Here is a 5,012-nt window from a genome sequence, read left to right on the forward strand (position 1 = left end):
ATTGATGTCTGGACTATTGGAGGGGGGGGGGGGGCAATATTGTCCGTCATTGAAGCGACCTAGAAACCTGAGTGAAATGATCCACATGTCGAAATGCTCGTGTAAAAACTCCAACACAGTTCCATAAAAACACGGGAAAACTGCCGGATATCACTAACGTCCTGCCACGATATTTCGGCGCAGAGTCCTCTGGCCATCTTCAGGTGAGTGGCACTGTAGTAGTACTGGACAGTGGCACTCACCTGAAGATGGCCAGAAGACTCAGCGCCGAAATATCGTGGCAGGACGTTACTGATATCCGGCAGTTTTCCCGTGTTTTTGTGGAACAATCAGTACGCCGGGAAAGATTTAAACATCACTCCAACACAGTGTTTGCAGTATTTGGCCTTGCTATCTTGCATGAACCACTGCGTGTTGAAGAGCAAGGCAGTAGCAAGAAGCTGTGGAATGAAGCTATTGCGAATCTTGCTCAAATAACGCTCGCTGTTTACAGTTTTTTCAAAGAAAAAGGGTCCAATATGTCCACGACTGGAAACTGCTGCCTACGCTGTAATCCTCGGAACATAATGTTGTCGTTCATGAAGCACTTGTGGGTTTTCAGTGGCCCAAAGTCGTACATTTTGTTTGTTAACCACACCGTCTAAATTAAAATGCACCTCGTCTGAAAACCAAACGTTGTTGAGAGTTTATTCCCCATCCTCCGCCCACTGAGCAAACAGTAGTCTCTGCTGCTTGTGTTCTTCAGTGAGCTTCTGTGCACAGGTCATCTTGTATTGGTACATATGGAGGTCACTTTTAAGAATGCGTTGAACGGAGGCTCCTGGATATTCCCAGTTGCACTGCTGCCTTTCTACACGATTTCCCGGTACTTCTCTGTACAACAACTTGTACCGCTTCAGTATTCTCCGGCGAACAAACAGGCTTAGGCCGAAGTCGCTTCGCTTCCAATACTGTTCCTTCCTGTACAAATTTATCAATCAACTTGTGGATGGTCTTCTTGCAAGGGACCCATCGTGTGTTAAACTGTTGTCGAAAACGCCTTTGAGTCACAACAAGGCTTTTCGTTTCATGAAAAAGTAACACAATTGCCAATCGTTGCTTTGTCGTCAGTCCACCATTGACAGCCATTGGTGCTTACTAGTCTCCTAGTGGCAGCATCGTGAATTTCGCGTCATTTCGTAACTCATTTGTTTTTCCAAGCTCTGCTGGTACTGCTGTAGAAATCCCAGCGGGATATGTAATGTCCGTCGTAAGTTGTGAAAGAAACAATTGGTAACACATTTCGTGCGCCACCCTGTAAAAGAGTCACTTTCCTAAAAAAAATTTTGTGGCATGTCTTTGCTGTTCGCCCCATGTATCATCCACACAAAAGACATTAACATGAAGGTTGCTTGTAAATAGACGTGAAGTCTGTATCTTATACGTCGCCATCATCATCATCATCATCATCATCATCATCATCAGTGTCCTACCTTAGAGCACGTCTTCGCATGTAGCTTTCCATGCAGTCCGATCATTTGCTGACCTCTTCGTTTTCTCGTACTTGTTTCCTATCCTTATACTATCCATCATCTTGTGTCTTGTGTGTCCGCTTCTTTTTCTTCCATTTACCGTACCTTTCACAGCATCCATCGGTAAACAATCCCTTCTCATACAGTGTCCAAGCCAATTGTGTTGCCGGCCGGGGTGGCCGAGCGGTTCTAGGCGCTACAGTCTGGAACCGCACGACCGCTGCGGTCGCAGGTTCGAATCCTGCCTCCGGCATGGATGTGTGTGCTGTCCTTAGGTTAGTTAGGTTTAAGTAGTTCTAAGTTGTAGGGGACTGATGACCTTAGCAGTTAAGTCCCATAGTGCTCAGAGCCATTTGAACCATTTGAACTAATTTTGTTTCCTTTCATTGATTATCTTTAAAATTTCTCTCTCTGCCCCCAGTTCTCAGGACTCCTCATTTCTCACTTTGTCTACCCATTTTATCCCTTCCATCCTCCTTCAAATCCACATCTCAAATACTTCTATTCTGCTTTCTACCTCCTTCCTCAGTGTGCACGTCTCAGCTCCTCATAATGCTACACTCCATATGAAGCACTCCGCTAGTCTCTTCCTCAGGCTTGACCGTGCACCCACACAGAAGCCCCTTCTTCTTACTGAATGCCTCCTTGGCAATTGCTATATGTGGTTTCTCCTCTGTATTACATTTCATGTCGTCTGTAAAAATCCTTCCCAGATATGCGAAGGAACTAAATTGTCCCACATTTTCCTGTCTTAACTTTATAGCTGTTACTTTTCTTGCTATTATCACCATACACTTTGACCTTTTCTTATTACCTGTCTTAACTTTATAGCTGTTACTTTTCTTGCTATTATCACCATACACTTTGACTTTTTCTTATTAATTCTCATTCCGAATTCCTCAGAGGTCTTACTTAGTTCTTTTGACATTCCAGTCATAGTTCATTGGCTCTCTGCCCTTTACCACCATATCATCCGCAAGTTTAATACATTCTATCCTCCTACTACCAACTCACCCTCTTCTATTTTGTTTCAAACAATTCTGAATAATATATGTTAAACAGTATTGAGGTGAGGCAACAGTCTTACCACACAACCTTTCCAATTGCACTTTTCTTTGTCATCTCATTCCCAATCTGCACTTGTATTTTCTGTTGAAGGTGTAAGTTTTTAATCAGCATTCGATCCCTCCAGTCTACACCATTTTTTGTTAGCATATTCATTAATTTATTCCACTGTACTCTATCAAAAGCTATCTCCAGGTCTATAAAGAAAGTATAGACTTCTCTTCCCTTTCCAGTGCATCTCCCACCTATAATTCTCAGCAGTCCATCGGATCTCTTGTACCTTCCCTCTTTTAAATCCATATTGTTGCTCTGAAATAATTTTGTCCTGTCTTCCGTGAAGTATTCTATTTATAACCCTTAATAAAACTTTTCCTGCATGAGAAATCAAACTTATAATTCTAAAATCGTCACATTTCTTGGCATTCCTTTTCTTGTTTATCGTTATCATTACTGCCGAGAGAAAAGTCATCCGGCCATTCACCTTTTTCATATATCTTATTATATACGTATGTTATCTATTTCACACCACCACTCCCAAAGTTCTTAAACAATTCTGTTGGTAATCACTAAGTAATTTTATACTCTGATCAGCCAGAACATTTTGACCAACCACCTAATAGCCAGTATGTCCACCTGTGCCACCATTAACAGCGGCGCTGAGTATTAGCATGGAAGCAATGAGGGCTTGGCTGGTCGCTGGAGGGAGTTGGCACCACATCTGCATACGTCAGCCAATTCCGGTTATGTACGGGGAGGGGTTCGATGACCTCTGACGCTACATTCAATCACTTCCAAATTGTGTTCGACCAGATTCAGATCTCGGGAGTTCGGGGGCAGGCACATCAATTGGAACTCGCCACTGTATTCATCGAACCACTCCATCACACTCCTGGATTTGTGACATGACGCATTATCTTGTTGGAAAATGCCACTGCCGTCAGGAAACATGATCGTCATGAAGGGATGTAAGTTGTCTGTAGCGAGTGTAGGATACCCCTTGGCCGTCGTGGTGCACTGCACGAGCTCCACTGGACCCATGGATGCCCACGTGAGTGTTCCCCAGAGCATGATGGAGCCACCGCCATCTCGTCCCCGACCCGCAGTACAGGTGTGAGGTGTCAAGGAGACGTTCTTCTGGAAAACGACGGATTCGCGCCCTTGCATCGGCATGATGAAGAAAATAAGGGGATTCATCAGACCATGCAACACTGCGCCAACGTCCAGTGCCAATTGTCATAGTTGCCGATATCGTTGTGTAAACGTAGTCACATGCATGGGTAGTCGGCTGCGGAGGCCCACCGTCAATAGCGTTCTTCGCAGAGTATGTTCGGACACACTTGTATTCTGCCCAGCACTAAATTCTGATGTTAGTTCCACCTGTCTTGTTCCGCCAGTCTGCCCAGCCTACGACGTCCAAGGTCTGCAATAAGGGCTGGCGGTCCAAGCCCACGACGTCTGCACGTGATTTCATGCTGATTTCGCCACGTGTTGAAGACACTCACCACAGCACTCCTCGAACAGCTGACAAGTCGTGAAGTTGTGCCTGTGCCGAGCCTACGGATCATCAGAATCTGCCCTCTGTCAGACTGAGATAGCCGGCCGGGGTGGCCGAGCGGTTCTAGGCGCTACAGTCTGGAACCGCGCGACCGCTAAGGTCACAGGTTCGAATCCTGCCTCGGGCATGGATGTGTGTGATGTCCTTAGCTTAGTTAGGTTCAAGTAGTTCTAAGTTCTAGGGGACTGATGGCCTTAGAAGTTAAGTCCCATAGTGCACAGAGCCATTTTTGAACAGACTGATATAGGTCGCGCGCCTTCCCCATTCTACACACGGACATTTCGCCCACTGATACTACATGCACCGTGCGTGCATGTGACTAGCAGTCGTTTCTCGCCAGGTGATGCTACTATCGTCTGGACCGGTTTATATCGATAGTAGGTCGATGGTCATAATGTTCTTGCTGATCAGTGTACGTAAGTTAATTAAAAAATAAATGAAATTATACACTCCTGGAAATGGAAAAAAGAACACATTGACACCGGTGTGTCAGACCCACCATACTTGCTCCGGACACTGCGAGAGGGCTGTACAAGCAATGATCACACGCACGGCACAGCGGACACACCAGGAACCGTGGTATTGGCTGTCGAATGGCGCTAGCTGCGCAGCATTTGTGCACCGCCGCCGTCAGTGTCAGCCAGTTTGCCGTGGCATACGGAGCTCCATCGCAGTCTTTAACACTGGTAGCATGCCGCGACAGCGTGGACGTGAACCGTATGTGCAGTTGACGGACTTTGAGCAAGGGCGTATAGTGGGCATGCGGGAGGCCGGGTGGACGTACCGCCGAATTGCTCAACACGTGGGGCGTGAGATCTCCACAGTACATCGATGTTGTCGCCAGTGGTCGGCGGAAGATGCACGTGCCCGTCGACCTGGGA

The 5,012-nt window shown here is 46.3% G+C and overlaps 1 non-coding gene across 1 annotated transcript; it reads left to right on the forward strand.

Moving 5' to 3' along the window:
* Positions 1–1,680: 1,680 nt before the first annotated feature.
* Positions 1,681–1,764, forward strand: Trnas-gga (transfer RNA serine (anticodon GGA)). Its single transcript is given in 2 exon segments — positions 1,681–1,720; positions 1,730–1,764. It is a non-coding gene; the product is annotated as a tRNA-Ser (tRNA).
* Positions 1,765–5,012: the final 3,248 nt, after the last annotated feature.

This window comes from Schistocerca cancellata, chromosome 7 (genome assembly GCF_023864275.1).
Source record: "Schistocerca cancellata isolate TAMUIC-IGC-003103 chromosome 7, iqSchCanc2.1, whole genome shotgun sequence".
In the NCBI taxonomy this organism is placed as follows: Eukaryota; Metazoa; Arthropoda; class Insecta; order Orthoptera; family Acrididae; genus Schistocerca; species Schistocerca cancellata.